The 18914-nt window shown below is 42.3% G+C and overlaps 1 protein-coding gene across 4 annotated transcripts in view; it reads right to left on the bottom strand.

Annotated features, from left to right (window-relative positions):
- The window catches only part of ZHX3 (zinc fingers and homeoboxes 3), a 123564-nt gene that overhangs the window by 69341 nt on the left and 35309 nt on the right, over positions 1-18914 (bottom strand). The gene's annotated exons all lie outside the window — the stretch shown is intronic.

The following is an 18914-nucleotide window of genomic DNA, read 5'->3' as shown; positions in this document are numbered from 1 at the left end:
CAGCCTCATCCACCAGAACAGAGCAACCAGTCCCCTCCACCAGGAAATCTACACAAGCCACTGAACCGACCTCACCCACTGGGGGCAAACACCAAAAACAAAGGGAACTACACACCTGCAGCCTGCGAAAAGGAAACACCAAACACAGTGAGTTAAGCAAAATGAGAAGACACAGAAACACACAGCAGATGAAGAAGCAAGGTAAAAACCCACCAGACCTAACAAAGCAAGAGGAAATACGGAGTCTACCTGAAAAAGAATTCAGAGTAATGATAGTAAAGAGGATGCAAAATCTTGGAAATAGAATAGAGAAAATACAAGAAACATTTACAAGGACCTAGAAGAACTAAAGAGCAAACAAACAATGATGAACAACACAATAAATGAAATTAAAAATTCTCTAGAAGGAATCAATAGCAGAATAACTGAGGCAGAAGAATGGATAAGTGACCTGGAAGATAAAATAGTGGAAAAAACTACCACAGAGGAGAATAAAGAGAAAAGAATGAAAAGAATTGAGGACAGTCTCAGAGACCTCTGGGACAACATTAAACGCACCAACATTCGAATTACAGGGGTCCCAGAAGAAGAAGAGAAAAATAAAGGGACTGAGAAAATATTTGAAGAGATTACAGTTGAAAACTTCCCTAATATGGGAGAGGAAATAGTCACTCAAGTCCAGGAAGCACAGAGAGTCCCATACACGATAAATCCATGGAGAAACACGCCAAGACACATATTAATCAAACTATCAAAAATTAAATACAGGGCTTCCCTGGTAGCGCAGTGGTTGAGAGTCCGCCTGCCGATGCAGGGGACACGGGTTCGTGCCCCAGTCCAGGAGGATCCCACAAGCCGCAGAGCGGCTGGGCCTGTGAGCCATGGCCACTGAGCCTGCGCGTCCGGAGCCTGTGCTCCACAACGGGAGAGGCCACAACAGCGAGAGGCCCGCGTACCGCAAAAAAAAAAAAAAAAAAAAAAATTAAATACAAAGAAAAAATATTAAAAGCAGCAAGGGGAAAATAACATACAAGGGAATCCCCGTAAGGTTAACAGCTGACCTTTCAGGAGAAACTCTGCAAGCCAGAAGGGAGTGGCAGGACGTATTTAAAGTGATGAAAGGGAAAAACCTACAACCAAGATTACTCTACCCAGCAAGGATCTCATTCAGATTCAACGGAGAAATTAAAACCTTAACAGATAAGCACAAGCTAAAAGAAGCCAGCACCACCAAACCAGCTTTACAACAAATGCTAAAGGAACTTCTCTAGGCAGGAAACACAAGAAAAGGAAAAGACCAACAATAACAAACCCAAAACAATTAAGAAAATAGGAATAGGAACATACATATCAATAATTACCTTAAATGTAAATACATTAAATGCTCCAACCAAAAGACACAGACTGGCTGAATGGATACAAAAACAAGGCCCGTATATATGCTGTCTACAAGAGGCCCACTTCAGACCTAGGGACACATACAGACTGAAACTGAGGGGATGGAAAAAGATATTCCATGCAAATGGAAATCAAAGGAAAGATGGAGTAGCAATTCTCCTATCAGACAAAAGAGACTTTAAAATAAAGACTATTACAAGAGATAAAGAAGGACACTACGTAATGATCAAGGGATCAATCCAAGAAGAAGATGTAACAATTGTAAATATTTATGCACCCAACATAGGAGCACATCAATACCTAAGGCAAATGTTAACAGCCATAAAAGGAGAAATCGACAGTAACACAATCATAGTAGGGGACTTTAACACCCCACTTTCACCAATGGACAGATCATCCAAAATGAAAATAAATAAGGAAACACAAGCTTTAAATGATACATTAAACCAGATGGACTTAATTGATATTTATAGGACATTCCATCCAAAAACAACAGAATACACTTTCTTCTCAAGTGCTCATGGAACGTTCTCCAGGATAGATCATATCTTGGGTCACAAATCAAGCCTTGGTAAATTTAAGAAAATTGAAATCGTATCAAGTATCTTTTCCGACCACAATGCTATGAGACTACAGGAAAAAAATCTGTCAAAAATACAAACACATGGAAGCTAAACAGTACAGTACTAAATACCAAGAGATCACAGAAGAAATCAAAGAGGAAATCAAAAAATATCTAGAAACAAATGACAATGAGAACACGACGGCCCAAAACCTATGGATGCAGCAAATGCAGTTCAAAGAGGGAAGTTTATAGCAATACAATCCTACCTCAAGAAACAAGAAACATCTCAAATCAACAACCTAACCTTACACCTAAAGCAATTAGCGAAAGAAGAACAAAAAAACCCCCAAAGTTAGCAGAAGGAAAGAAATCATAAATATCAGATCAGAAAAAAATGAAAAACAAATGAAGGAAACAATAGCAAAGATCAAAACTAAAAGCTGGTTCTTTGAGAAGATAAAAGTGATAAACCATTAGCCAGACTCATCAAGAAAAAAAGGGAGACGACTTAAATCAATAAAATTAGAGGACGAGGGGAAGATGGTGGAAGAGTAAGACGCGGAGATCACCTTCCTCCCCACAGATACACCAGAAATACATCTACACGTGGAACTACTCCTACAGAACACCTACTGAATGCTGGCAGAAGACCTCAGACCTCCCAAAAGGCAAGAAACCCCCCACGTACCTGGGTAGGGCAAAAGAAAAAAGAATACACAGAGACAAAAGAATAGGGACGGGACCTGCACCAGTGGGAGGGAGCTGTGAAGAAGGAACGGTTTCCACACACTAGGAAGCGCCTTCACGGGCAGAGACTGCGGGCGGCGGAGGGGGAAATCTTCGGAGCCACGGAGGAGAGCGCAGCCACAGGGGTGCGGAAGGAAAAGCGGAGAGATTCCTGCACAGAGGATCAGGGCCGACCGGCACTCACCAGCCCGAGAGGCTTCTCTGCTCACCCGCCGGGGCAGGCGGGGCTGGGAGCTGAGGCTCGGTCGGAGCAGTGCAGGGAGAGGAATGGGGTTGGCGGCGGCGTGAACACAGCCTGAAGGGGGTTAGTGCACCACGGCTAGCCGGGAGGGAGTCCGGGGAAGTCTGGACCTGCCGAAGAGGCAAGAGACTTTTTCTTCCCTCTTTGTTTCCTGGTGCTCGAGGAGAGGGGATTATGAGCGCTGCTTAAAGGAGCTCCAGAGACAGGCATGAGACGCGGCTAAAAGCGCGGACCCCAGAGATGTGCATGAGACGCTAAGGCTGCTGCTGCCGCCACCAAGAAGCCTGTGTGCGAGCACAGGTCACTATCCACATCCCCCTTCCAGGGAGCCTGTGCAGCCCGCCACTGCCAGCGTCCCAGGATCCAGGGACAACTTCCTCGGGAGAAGCACAGCGTGCCTCAGGCTGATGCAACGTCACGCCGGCCTCTGCCGCCCCGCACTCCGTGCCCCTCCCTCCCCCACGGCCTGAGTGAGCCAGAGTGCCCAAGCAGCTGCTCCTTTAACCCCATCCTGTCTGAGCGAAGAACAGACGCCCTCCGGCGACCTACACGCAGAGGTGGGGCCAAATCCAAAGCTGAGCCCCTGGGAGCTGTGAGAACAAAGAGAAAGGGAAATCTCTCCCAGCAGCCTCAGAAGCAGCGGATTAAAGCTCCACAGTCAACCTGATGTACCCTGCATCTGTGGAATACATGAATAAACAACGAATCATCCCAAATTGAGGAGGTGGACTTTGAGAGCAAGATTTATGATTTTTTCCCCTTTTCCTCTTTTTGTGAGTGTGTATGCGTATGCTTCTGTGTGAGATTTTCTCTGTATAGCTTTGCTTCCACCATTTGTCCTAGGGTTCTATCCGTCTGTTTTTCTGTTAATTTTTTTCTTAATTATTTTTTATTTTAATAACTTTATTATATTTTATCTTTATTTTATTTTACTTTATCTTCTTTCCTTCCTTCCTTCCTTCCTCCCTTCCTTCGTCTCTCCCTCCCTCTCCTTCCTTCCTTCCTTCCTTCCTTCCTTCTTTCTTTCTTTCTACTTCTACTAACTCTTTTTTTCTACTTTTTATTCTGAGCCGTGTGGATGAAAGGCTCTTGGTGCTGCAGCCAGGAGTCAGTGCTGTGCCTCTGAGGTCAGAGAGCCAACTTCGAACACTGGTCCACAAGACACCTCCCAGCTCCACATATCAAACGGCAAAAATCTCCCATCTCAACACCAGCAGCCAGCTTCACTCAACGACCAGCAAGCTACAGTGCTGGACACCCTATGCCAAACAACTAGCAAGACAGGAACACAACCCCACCCATCAGCAGCAAAGAGGCTGCCTAAAATCATAATAAGGCCACAGACACCCCAAAACACACCACCAGACGTGGACCTGCCCACCAGAAAGACAAGATCCAACCTCATCCACCAGAACACAGGCACTAGTCCCCTCCACCAGGAAGCCTACACAACCCACTGAACCAACCATTGCCACTGGGGACAGACACCAAAAACAACGGGAACTATGAACCTGCAGCCTGCAAAAAGGAGACCCCCAAACACAGTAAGATAAGCAAAATGAGAAGACAGAAAAACACACAGCAGATGAAGGAGCAAGATAAAAACCCACCAGACCTAACAAATGAAGAGGAAATAGGCAGTCTACCTGAAAAAGAATTCAGAATACTGATAGTAAAGATGATCCAAAATCTTGGAAATAGAATAGACAAAGTGCAAGAAACATTTAACAAGGACCTAGAAGAACTAAAGATGAAACAAACAACGATGAACAACACAATAGATTAAATTAAAAATACTCTAGATGGGATCAATAGCAGAATAACTGAGGCAGAAGAACGGATAAGTGACCTGGAAGATAAAACAATAGAAATAACTACTACAGAGCAGAATAAAGAAAAAAGAATGAAAAGAACTGAGGACAGTCTCAGAGACCTCTGGGACAACATTAAACGCACCAACATTCGAATTATAGGGGTTCCAGAAGAAGAAGAGAAAAAGAAAGGGACAGAGAAAATATTTGAAGAGATTACAGTTGAAAACTTCCCTAATATGGGAAAGGAAATAGTTAATCAAGTCCAGGAAGTACAGAGAGTCCCATACAGGATAAATCCAAGGAGAAATACGCCGACACATATTAATCAAACTGTCAACAATTAAATACAAAGAAAACATATTAAAAGCAGCAAGGGAAAAACAGCAAATAACACACAAGGGAATCCCCATAAGGTTAACAGCTGATCTTTCAGCAGAAACTCTGCAAGCCAGAAGGGACTGGCAGGACATATTTAAAGTGATGAAGGAGAAAAACCTGCAACCAAGATTACTCTACCCAACAAGGATCTCATTCAGATTTGATGGAGTAATTAAAACCTTTACAGACAAGCAGAAGCTGAGAGAGTTCAGCACCACCAAACCAGCTCTACAACAACTGCTAAAGGAACTTCTCTAGGCAAGGAACACAAGAGAAGGAAAAGACCTACAATAACGAACCCAAAGCAATTAAGAAAATGGGAATAGGAACATACATATCAATAATTACCTTAAATGTAAATGGACTAAATGCTCCCACCAAAGGACACAGATTGGCTGAATGGATACAAAAGCAAGACCCATAGATATGCTGTCTACAAGAGACCCACTTCAGACCTAGAGACACATACGGACTGAAAGTAAGGGGATGGAAAAAGATATTCCATGCAGATGGAAACCAAAAGAAAGCTGCAGTAGCAATTCTCCTATCAGACAAAAGAGACTTTAAAATAAAGACTATTAGAAGAGACAAAGAAGGACACTACACAATGATCAAGGGATTGATCCAAGAAGAAGATACAACAATTGTAAATATTTATGCACCCAACACAGGAGCACCTCAATACATAAGGCAAATGCTAACAGCCATAAAAGGGGAAATCGACAGTAACACATTCATAGTAGGGCACTTTAACACCCCACTTTCACCAATGGACAGATCATCCAAAACGAAAACAAATAAGGAAGCACAAGCTTTAAATGATAAATTAAACCAGATGGACTTAATTGATATTTTTAGGACATTCCATCCAAAAACAACAGAATACACATTTTTCTCAAGTGCTCATGGAACGTTCTCCAGGATAGATTATATCTTGAGTCACAAATCAAGCCATAGTAAATTTAAGAAAAGTGAAATTGTATCAAGTATCTTTTCTGACCACAACACTATGAGACTAGATATCAATTACAAGAAAAGATCTGTAAAAAATACAAACACATGGAGGCTAAACAATACACTACTTAATAACGAAGTGATCACTGAAGAAATCAAAGAGGAAATCAAATACCTAGAAACAAATGACAATGGAGACACGACGACCCAAAACCTATGGGATGCAGCAAAAGCAGTTCTAAGAGGGAAGTTTATAGCAATACAATCTTACCTTAAGAAACAGGAAACATCTCGAATAAACAACCTAACCTTGCACCTAAAGCAATTAGAGAAAGAAGAACAAAAAAACCCCAAGTTAGCAGAAGAAAAGAAATCATAGAAACAAGATTAGAAATAAATGAAAAAGAAATGAAGGAAACTATAGCAAAGATCAATACAACTAAAAGCTGGTTCTTTGAGAAGATAAACAAAATTGATAAACCATTAGCCAGACTCATCAAGAAAATGAGGGAGAAGACTCAAATCAATAGAATTAGAAATGAAAAAGGAGAAGTAACAACTGACACTGCAGAAATACAAAAGATCATGAGAGATTACTACAAGCAACTCTATGCCAATAAAATGGACAACCTGGAAGAAATGGACAAAATCTTGGAAATGCACAACCTGCCAAGACTGAATCAGGAAGAAATAGAAAATACGAAGAGACCAATCACAAGCACTGAAGTTGACACTGTGATTAAAAATCTTCCAACAAACAAAAGCCCAGGACCAGATGGCTTCACAGGCGAATTCTATCAAACATTTACAGAAGAGCTAACACCTATCCTTCTCAAACTCTTCCAAAATATAGCAGAGGGAGGAACACTCCCAAACTCATTCTACGAGGCCACCATCACCTTGATACCAAAACCAGACAAGGATGTCACAAAGAAAGAAAACTACAGGCCAATATCACTGATGAACATAGATGCAAAAATCCTCAACAAAATACTAGCAAACAGAATCCAACAGCACATTAAAAGGATCATACACCATGATCAACGGGGGTTTATCCCAGGAATGCAAGGATTCTTCAATATACACAAATCAATCAATGTGATAAACCATATTAACAAACTGAAGGAGGAAAACCAGATGATCATCTCCATAGATGCACAGAAAGCTATCAACAAAATTCAACACCCATTTATGATAAAAAAACGCTGCAGAAAGTAGGCATAGAGGGAAATTTCCTCAACATAATAAAGTCCATATATGACAAACCCACAGGCAACATCGTCCTCAATGGTGAAGAACTGAAAGCATTTCCACTAAGATCAGGAACAAAACGAAGTTGCCCACTCTCACCACTCTTATTCAACATAGTTTTGGAAGTTTTAGCCACAGCAATCAGAGAAGAAAAGGAAGTAAAAGGAATCCAAACTGGAAAAGAAGTAAAGCTGTCACTGTTTGCAGATGACATGATACTATACATAGAGAATCCTAAAGACGTTACCAGAAAACTACTAGAGCTAATCAATGAATTTGGTAAAGCAGCAGGATACAAAATTAATGCACAGAAATCTCTGGCATTCCTATACACTGATGAAAAATCTGAAAGTGAAATCAAGAAAACACTCCCATTTACCAGTGCAACAAAAAGAATAGACTACCAAGGAATAAACCTACCTAAGGAGACATAAGACCTGTATGCAGAAAATTATAAGACACTGATGAAAGAAATTAAAGATGATACAATTAGACGGAGAGATATACCATGTTCTTGGATTGGAAGAATCAACATTGTGAAAATGACTGTACTACCCAAAGCAATCTATAGATTCAATGCAATCCCTTTGAAACTACCAATGGCATTTTTCACAGAACTAGAACAAAAAAATTTCACATTTATATGGAAACACAAAAGACCCCGAATCGCCAAAGCAATCTTGAGAAACAAAAACTGAGATGGAGGAATCAGGCTCCTGGACGACAGACTATACTACAAAGCTACAGTAATCAAGAGAGTATGGTACTGGCACAAAAACAGAAATACAGATCAATGGAACAGGACAGAAAGCCCAGAGATAAACCCACGCACATATGGTCACGATTTTTTTTTTTTTTTTTTTTTTGGTGGTACGCGGGCCTCTCACTGTTGTGGCCTCTCCCGTTGCGGAGCACAGGCTCTGGATGCACAGGCTGAGCGGCCATGGCTCACGGGCCCAGCCGCTCCGCGGCACGTAGGATCTTCCTGGACCAGGGCATGAACCCGTGTCCCCCGCATCAGCAGGCGGACTTCCAGCCACCGCGCTACCAGGGAAGCCCTGGTCACCTTATTTTTGATAAAGGAGGCAAGAATATACAATGGAGAAAAGACAGCCTCTTCAATAAGTGGTGCTGGGAAAACTGGACAGCTACATGGAAAAGAATGAAATTAGAACACTCCCTAACACCATACACAAAAGTAAACTCAAAATTGTTTACAGACCTAAATGTTAAGGCCAGACACTATAAAACTCTTAGAGGAAAACAGGCAGAACAATCTATGACATAAATCACAGCAAGATCCTTTTTGACCCACCTCCTAGAGAAATGGGATAAAAAACAAAAATAAACTAACGGGACCCAATGAAACTTAAAAGCTTTTGCACAGCAAAGGAAAACATAAAGACGACAAAAAGACAACCCTCAGAATGGGAGAAAATATTTGCAAATGAAGTAACTGAGGAAAGGATTAATCTACAAAATTTACAAGCAGCTCATGCAGCTCGATATCAAAACAACAAACAACGCAATCCAAAAATGGGCAGAAGAGGGCTTCCCTGGTGGCGCAGTGGTTGAGAGTCTGCCTGCCAATGCAGGGGACACGGGTTCGTGCCCCGGTCCGGGAAGATCCCACATGCCGTGAAGGGGCTGGGCCCGTGAGCCATGGCCGCTGAGCCTGCGCGTCCGGAGCCTGTGCTCCGCAACGGGAGAGGCCACAACAGTGAGTGGCCCGCGTACCGCAAAAAAAAAAAAAATCTACAAACAATAAATGCTGGAGAGGATGTGGAGAAAAGAGAACCCTCTTGCACTGTTGGTGGGAATGTAAACTGATACAGCCACTATGGAGAAAACAGTATGGAGGTTCCTCAAAAAACTAAAAATAGAACTACCATACGACCCAGCAATCCCACTACTGGGCATATACCCTGAGAAAACCATAATTCAAAAAGAGTCATGTACCACAATGTTCATTGCAGCTCTATTTACAATAGCCAGGACATGGAAGCAACCTAAGTGTCCATCGACAGATGAATGGATAAAGAAGATGTGGCACATATATACAATGGAATATTACTCAGGTGTAAAAAGAAACGAAATTGAGTTATTCGTAGTGAGGTGGATGGACCTAGAGTCTGTCATACAGAGTGAAGTAAGTCAGGAAGAGAAAAACACATATCGTATGCTAACACATATATATGGAATCTAAAAAACAAAAAATGGTTCTGAAGAACCTAGGGGCAGGGCAGGAATAAAGACGCAGATGTAGAGAACGGACTTGAGGACACGGGAAGGGGGAAGGGTAAGCTGGGACGAAGTAAGAGAGTGGCATGGACATATATACACTACCAAATGTAAAACAGACAGCTAGTGGGAAGCAGCCACATAGCACAGGGAGATCAGCTCGGTGTTTTGTGACCACCTAGAGGGGTGGGATAGGGAGGGTGTGAGGGAGACGCAAGTGGGAGGAGATATGGGGATATATGTATATGTATAGCTGATTCACTTTGTTATAAAGCAGAAACTAACACACCATTGTAATGCAATTATACTCCAATAAAGATGTTTTAAAAAAAATAATGTCATTTGATGCACAAAAGTTGTAAATTTTGATGAAGTCCAATGTATCTAATTTTTTCTAGTGCTGCTCCTGCCATTAGTGTCATTTCTAAGAATCCATTACCAAATTCAAGGTCATGAATATTTACCCTTATGTTTCCTTCTAAGAGTTTTGGCTCTTCCAGTTAGGTCTTTGGTTCATTTTGAGTTACTTTTAGTATATGGTGTGAGGCTGGAATGTAACTTCATTTTTTTGCATGTGGCTATCCAGTTATCCCAGCACCATTTGTTGAAGAGACTGTCCTTTCCCCCATTGAACGGACTTGGTACCCTTGTCAAAAATCAACTGACTACAGATAAATGGGTTTATCTCTGGACTTTCAATTCCATTCCATTGATCTATGTTATCCATCCTTATGCCAGTACCACATTGTTTTGATTATTTTTTTAAGGTAATTAGTGGATTTATTTAGAGAGATACACATTCCATAGACAGAATCCAGTCCATCTCAAAAGGCGAGAACGGCCCTAGGGGAAACATACTCCACAGACAGAGTGTGGGCCATCTCAGAAGGCGAGAGGCCTATTGCAGCTTTTTTAAAATTGGGAAGCATGAGTCCTTCAACTATATCTTTCTTTGTCAAGACTGTTTTGACTATTCGGAGTCCCTGGCAATTTCATATGAATTTTAGGATCAACTTTTCCATCTCTGCAAAAAAGGCTGCCTGGATTTTGGGAGAGATTTCATTGAATCCATAGAGCACTTTGGGTAGTATTGCCATCTTTATATCAAGGCTTCCAATCCATGGATGTGGGATATCTTTCCATTCTATGACATAATTTTAAGTTACCTTAAAATGTCCTTGATAAGGTAATGCCATAACTTCCTTTAGTGGTCTGTCTACCTATATCTAGGTAATCTACTAAGTACAGCCTGGAGTAAGTCACAAATATGAAGTTTATATTTACCATGGAGAGCCCAGTATCCATATTCCAGAGAAGGAATGTCAATTATTCAGGGTCTTGCTGTTTGCTTTTGTCTATGCAAAAGGTTAGAACTCAAGGATTTTCATTTCCTTGATTTATAATTAATTATCATCTTCAGTTCCTAGTAGAGGAATTGACACACATGAATCTTGTATATTCCCTGATAAGAGTAAGTTGTTTAGTAGATTTCATAGAATGGTATCATGAACTCTCTTTCATATAGTTCAAATTTAAAAGAAATTGATCGTGAAACATTAGCTACTTTGCCAAAGATTGTGCTCAAACACCCTTGGTTAGTTAGAGCTTAAAGTATCAACTATAATTGGGAGGGAGGGGAGGAAGTCTTTAAAAGTCTTTTCTCCAAAAAATTTTTGCTAAAGACTATGAGAGGACAATTGTTTGAAGTTATAAAAGTAACTTGGGCTGGACACAATCTGTTCTTTGCACTCAGGTCAAAATTAGAACTGAAGACAATATAGTAGCCCAGAAAAAATAACTGTGGCTTTTTCTAAGAGTAGCAATTTCAAGGAATTTATAGATTCCTCAAAGTAAAAGTCATCTTAAAACCAGTGGACTATTAGTCTGAGGTGTAACAATTGCTTCAGTTCCCATGTTTGGTGTCAACTTTTTGAAGCTTCCATTTATACCTCCTCTCAACATATGGGTCACATGGGACTCATGGCCCAAGGTGCTCCAGTAAGATCAAAAGAGGCTTTAAGAATCAAACTGCCTATAATTATAAATCAATCAGAAAATACCATCTGGTGTTGAGATAAACTAGCAAGCAAATCCTGGGAAAAAGAAATCCAATTCCATGTATTTTGTCATCTATAATGAAACCAAAGGCAATAAGAATATCTTCTGGCAGGTGCTCAGGGTCAGTGCCTTGGCAGGGGAATGTTAACTAAGGCAAAGTTAGAAGGTCTAGTTTTTAACCAGATAGTTTAAGTTGAAGAGGGCAAAAAGTAAGGAGGCAAGGGGAAAAAATAGACCTGGGCAAGAAATGGGGGCCAGATAAGCAGGTAAGAACCTGACGCACTGAGGTAACAAACAACAGTCCAGGGAAGGGACAGCTAGCCTGGGGGGTACGTGGGGTGGACAGCTTGCTGGCTGAGTTCACTGCCGAACATCAGAGGATGCTTTCAGCACAGTTATCAGCAAAGCTGGTCAGTATAACACCCGCAGTAGACTCACTCTCATGGCATGACTTTTGCTACAAATTCTTCTAGAACTGGAAAGCCCTTATCACATGGCAGGTGGAGAGGGCACCCTCTCCTTTGGTCCTGCCACTGCCTAATGGGGGTCCTATCTTCAGAGATCACACCATTTCCCACCCCCTAAAAGCAGTTTCCACACACTGACTGAACAACTGTACTTCTCCCCCCACGCCTCCTCAGCTCTATCTGCACTCAGTTCATCTGACCCTGTGTCAAAATTCAGGGGAAAGGCGGGAGAAAGAGCCAGTGCCCAAGGAAGTGGGATAAAGGCCATATTTTCCTTGGTGGGAATAGGACAGATGGAAATGAACTCTACGAGGAGTGAACTGGGGAAGAGGAGTGCTGGGCCCTTCCCTGTCCCAGAGAGTGACATCCTGGGCCTCTCAAACCCAGAACTCGTAATTTCTGCTCTTGTGTAATAACGCTGAATACCTGAATGTGCGATAGCCCCTCGGGTCTGAGAGGAGTTTTTTCCCAATTATCAAATCACATGCCCCAAGAGGCTGTGGGGTTTTTTATATAGCTCTATTGGCAGTGCAGTCAGAAGCCACATAGCAAGCGTTTCAAGTCATCCTACTCCCCTCACCCAAGAAACCCCAGCAGAAGGGAGCCCAGATGGGCACTCGGGCAACACCTGCTGCGGGGCCAGCTGGGGTGAGGAAGCACCCCACCCCACTCTCGGTGTAGTTAACACTGAGCATCCCGAGTAACCTCAAACAACTGCTGTGATTTGGATCTAATGTGGTAATGGCTCTCTTGGTCCCCAACTGGGTGCTCTGAGCTCTTTCACTGCTTAGCTTTTTCTTTTCTTTCTTTCTGTAAAAGGAGCGTTCAGTTAGTCTGCAGGCCTGCCACTCTGTGCCCAGGAGCTGAACTCCTGGGGCTTCTGCCCTGGACTTGGCGGGCCCACTTTACTTTTGTTCTCTGATCTCTTTGTGGTGGTCTTAGTTACAAGCTCCTGGAAACAAGCCCTGATTTGCAAGCACTGCTAGTCAAGAAAAGAGAAGTGGGGGGTTAGGGAGCAGCTACAAACTCAGCATTCCTGATTTTGAAAGAGTCCAAACCCAGATACATCCTACATGTCTGTCAACATGAGAGTGGATAAACAAACTGTGGTGTTCGTACAATGGAATACTACTCAGCAATTAAAAAGAAAAATGTTCCCAATACACACAATACAGAAGAGTCTCAAAATCATGGTGAGCAAAATAAGGCAGACATGAAAGAGAATATATTATATGATTCTGTTTATGTGGCGCTCTAGAAGAAACAAGATTAATTTATGGTGGTAAAAACTGTAACAGAGCTTATGTTCAGATGTGAAGACTGACAAGAAGGGAGCACGACGGAACTTTTCTGGAGTGACAAAAAAGTTCTATAGATTGTTGAGGTGGCATTTACGTGGGTAGAAACATTTGCCAAAACTTATTAAACTACACAGTTAAAATCTGCACATTTTGCTGTATGTAGATTATACCTCAATTTTTAAAAATAAGAAGTTCAAAAGTCTTTACTAAAACTGGCAAGAAGATAGTTTTCCATCACGTTGCACCTATGTGGCTAACATTCTGAGAAAGAGACAAGATATTCAAAGTACTCAAATATATTCCTATAGATAAAACAAAGATAAATCTCTCAAAGTTACATGAAATTTATATCAATGCATTCATTTAATTCTTAAGATTGAATTAGGTAAAGAAGTCCCTCAAATTTCTCTTATTCAACATCCAAGTTAAATATTTTAAGAATACTTTAGAGCAGAAAGTATAGTATAGAGGATAGAAAGACAAAAATAATGTATGAAAAAAATTTCCCCTGATTATAAAAGCAATATACATTTAGTATAGGAAAACTGGAAAATACAGAAGATAAGACTATAGGGGAAGAAAACTCACATAATCCAAACCAGAAGCATAAAGAAGAAAATTAAAAGTCATCTGAAAAATATTCCCTACCCAAAGCTAATAAGCACTGTCAACACTTTGATACACACACACACAAATTTTAACCAAATTGGGATCATAGTGTACATATTGTTACTATTTTTTCACTTAAATTTATGTAACAAACATTTTCCATGTCATTGAGCATTCTTCGCATTTTTTGTTACTACTGAAATTAAATAGTTTCATGTGATTATTGGCCATTCTTATTTCTCTGTGAGACAGCTTGCCAATTTAAAAAATAATATTGATTCTTTTTCCTGATTATAATATAGTTACTGCTGAAATGTGGAAAATACAAAAGAGCATAAGACTATGGTGGGGGCTTCCCTGGTGGCACAGTGGTTAAGAATCCGCCTGCCAATGCAGGGGACGCAGGTTCGAGCCCTGGTCCAGGAAGATATCACATGCCGCAGAGCAACTAAGCCCGTGCACCACAGCTACTGAGCCTGTGCTCTAGAGCCCACAAGCTACAACTACTGAGCCCGCGCGCCACAACTATCAAAGCCTGCGCACCTAGAGCCCGTGCTCTGCAACAAGAGAAGCCACCGCAATGAGAAGCCCAGGCACCACAACAAAGGGTAACCCCTGCTCGCCACAACTAGAAAAAAGCCCACGTGCAGCAATGAAGACCGAACACAGCCAAAAATAAATTAATTAATTAATTTTTAAAAAAACTATAGGTGGGAAAACTCACATAATTCAAATCAAAAAAACAATCGTTACTGTTAATTTTCTTTGCACATATGTTTTTCTTATAGAATTGATATTCTAGGTAAGTCCGTTTTAGAGTATATCTTTTTTCACTTAGCATTATTAAAAACTACATAAGCATTTTCCCTATGTAATTAAAGTCTTTCTAAACATTTATTTTTGTTAGCTTCATTTTGTTTGTAGAATTTTGTTAGCTGAATAGATGTACCAAAATTTAACAACTGCTCAGTGTCAGGCACTTGAACGTGTACATTTTTGTTTGTTTGTTTGTTTGTTTTACTTTACAATGTGGAGATAAATATCTCTATACATAAAATATTGTCTTAACCTATGATTATTTCCTTGGGATAGACTGCCAGTATTTTAATCCCTGGGTCAAAGAGTACGAACTTTTTTAAAGGCCCACATTGCCAAAATGCATTGAGAGTTATATCAATTTGCATTTCACAAGCAGTATATAAGACCCTTGCTGGCATTAAATTCTTTCTCTGTCCCTCACATACACACACTCCACATTCCTTATTACTCCCTACCATACCTCCCACCATACCCCCCCCCCCGCCAAAGAAAACACACCTTGCTAATTTGATATGTGCAAATGGTATCTTACAACTTTAAATGCAGTTTTCACTAATGGAATGAAGTCATTTTTCACTTGGTTAAACTGCCTATAGTTCCTCTTCCATGATAAGCCTGCTGAATTCCTTGGATATTTGATGTTTTTCAGAGGTAAACAAAAAGTGTTTGCGGGCTGCTGGTTCATGACAAATAATAGAGTATTAGAAGTACTTCTCCCCTCCTTTAAAATGCCAAATATAACAGACTATTTAGTTATTTATTATAACAGTAAGAATATATATTATAAAAATATTAAAGTAAGAATAAGTCCACAGCAGCACAGGATAAACAGGAACGATGCCATCAGGAGAAGAGAAAGGAATTGTGGGCAAAAAAAAAGCCATCGGAACTGAATGATGTCAGTGCTTAACCATGTAGAGGAACCTCCAACATGAACCAAGCAAAAGAAGAAAGTTTTTAAAATGTGTGTGCCCAAGAGAAGCTTGGTGGAAAACAAACCTAAATTCAGAGATAGTAGAAGCTGGATGTGGGAGAGGAAGAGCACCAGGGATGGTCAAGAGAATAATTAAAGATCTATGGAACAGCTACATCCTCCATTGTTCTCAGAAAGGCTAAGCTGTGAGACCAGCTCTCTATAAAGCGGGGATCAGCAGTAGGGGACCACCCACATAAGTGCCAGGACTAAAGGATGAAGAAATAGCACCACAAATGACAAGGCACACACCCACCGAGGACTCTAGAGGGATATCCTGGCCACTCAGCAGGACCTGTACTCTGAATTTACTCCTGAAAGAACAATTCTCAGGCAAACGCAAATCAAAATCACTATGAGATCTCACTCCACACCTGTTAGAATGTCTATTATCAAAAAGACAAGAAATGACAAGTTTTGGTGAGACTGTGGAGAAAAGGAAACCTTGTGCACTGTTGGTGGAATGTAAACTGGTGCATCCGCTATGGAAAATAGTAAGGAGGTTCCTCAAAAAAATTAAAAATAGAACTACCATATTGTGGTGTGCTCCAAGGACAAAGAACAAGATAAACTCAAAGGGCCAATACTGCCAGAACAAGGAGTTACAGGACTCCTATCACTCTGTCACAATGTGACCATTGCACTGTCCCAGAGCCCTCCCAAGTAGCATGCCCTGTCCCTTTCCCATCCCATATAAGAAAACACATTTGTCCCGTTTTTCTCCCGCTCAGCACACTGAAAGTATACATACTGCCCAGTCAGCAGATGACTTGCAGGTTCCCTGTCTATAAGTACAGACAAGCAACCCATGCTCATTGTCAACTTTCCCTGGCTACCAGGAAGTCGGCCCGCTATTCTTGCAGCGACCCCTCCCTTTAATAAACTCTATCTTCCTTACATTCTGCCTCATGTCTGGAAATGCTTTTCCAACCCACGCTCAGACCACGACATTTTGGTGGCCCCTATGGGGATATCTCTTGGGGGGATCTCCTCCCCCACCTCCTCTCCTCAATTCTTGGGACCCTCTGTGAACAGGCAAGTTGCCAGGCAAGCAACAGAGGAACTCTGGCCAGGGCCACACCCTGGTGTGTTCTGAAGACTCCACGGCTCACTTCACCACCGTAACTACCGCCCAGAACCAGTGAGGATCCCTCTGTCTTCCTTCTGGCTGAAGACTAGGCCAACTGGTATTGTGCGGGCACGGGTCAGGCCATAGGGCGCCTGCCGCTTGAAGACTCCCATGAAAGGATAAAGGGGTCACAGAACAGACCAGGCTGTTAGAGCATCTGCCCCCAGCAAGACAACTTCCGTACACCCTTGAGGCACATATTGGTTCAAGAAAAACCCCTCCCCTCGGCCGCCACCTTCCCGGCAGGGCTACGAGGCCAACTCCTCAGCCTGTCTTCTCTGTTACTTTCACTTTTTTCTCAGTCCGGATTGATTTACAGGAGCCTAGGTGTTGCCTCTGAGCCATCCCAGGAGTGCCTTTTCACGTTTCAGGGACTCGCCAAACGGTGAGTCACCCGGTGGGTCCCGGGAATCTCTCTCTCTCTCTCTTTCTTCCCCTGCCCGAGTGGCACGGTGCCTCAGTCACACGGTTCGTGCCTCAGTCGCACTCTCAGGGGTCACTTCTCACGGTCGGACACGATTGTTGGGACGGTCGGCCCATTTTGTGCCTTAGTTGCATGGAGAGATCACTGGGACAAAGGGGACGCCCTTCTGTCAGCCGGTGACTCTCAGTACCCCCTTTCTATGGCATATAGGCTAAGTAAGAACAGGTTCTGGTACGTCTCGGGAGCCTCCCTGAGACTCACCCCTCGACAGTATCCTCAGGAACTGGAAAAAATTTGACCCTGAAAATCTCAAAAAGAGGCTCACTTTCTTTTGTAACACAGCTTAGTCCCAGTATAAAGTGGGGGACCAAGAACAATGGCCCCTTAATGGCACACTAAATTATAACACGATCCTCCAACTTGATCTCTTCTGCCAGAAAAAAAGAAAGGACTCAGAGGTTCCTTATGTCCAGACCTTTATGGCCCTTAGTCAGAATCTGGATCTCAGGGACTCATGCCACATGTGTCTTTCTGTTGCCGCCTTAGCCCCCTGACCCCCTCTGTCTCCCTCTCCAGCAGATCTCCTAGATGACCCTCTACTCGACCTTTCCTGTCCCCCACCCCATCAACCCCCTTTGCTTCAGCCCCCGCCCCCTCACCTCAACCCACAGCTCCCCGACAGGCACCCCCTTATCCAGGCGAAAGCCCCCTCTCCCCTCCCAACACAGGATCGAGGACTGCCCAAAGCCAGGAAACAGATTCTGATATGCTTCCCTTGAGGGAAGTAGCAAATGGAGACATGGGCACTATTACAGTCCATGTTCCCTTTCCCATGTCTGACATTTCCCAAATTCAAAACAAGTTAGGTTCCTTTAGTCAGGATCCCACCACTTCTATTAAGCAATTTCAGGCCCTCAATATAGCCTCTGACCTGACCTGGCAAGACATTCATGTAGTCCTGACCGCTTGTTGTACTCATGAAGAGAAAAACAGGATATGGGCATTAGCCCAACTTGGGCAGACGAGGCACAGTTCTGTTTCCAAAACCCGGATGGATGGGGACCCATTTTGGCCTGGCTAAATTACTCTCTTTGTAACTACACCCTCAATTCTAATCGGACTAGCCTGGAGTGGAATCTCTGTTCAGAGAAAATTAAATATGATGTACATGAAGGTAATTTCACTTTGTGCTGGGGAAATTCAAGGAAAAATGCGACTAAGAAATGTATTAATGAAGACCATGTTCCCATAAACAGCTCGGCCCTGGGAACTAAATATGTGGGGATTGGTGTGACCACCGGACACTTACTTAGTTTAACCTCCCGGCAAGATTCTCCTCCAAAATATAACATAATTCAGCTAACATTCAGAAAGTTGTTATGCCAATCCCCCAGTCACACTGCTAATCAGCCAGAGCCTGGATTCTCCCCTTTATGTATAGATGATTACTTCCTTGGAGTATGGCCTTCCCAATATAATCCTAGGCCATGGGACCCCAGTCTATTCCCAGAGGCAAACTCCCAAAAGGTCAGGGCCTGGCTCTGG

Source organism: Phocoena sinus, chromosome 15 (genome assembly GCF_008692025.1).
Source record: "Phocoena sinus isolate mPhoSin1 chromosome 15, mPhoSin1.pri, whole genome shotgun sequence".
NCBI lineage: Eukaryota > Metazoa > Chordata > Mammalia > Artiodactyla > Phocoenidae > Phocoena > Phocoena sinus.
Note: the sequence above shows the minus strand (reverse complement) of the source record. Positions and strands in the feature narration are given on the sequence as shown.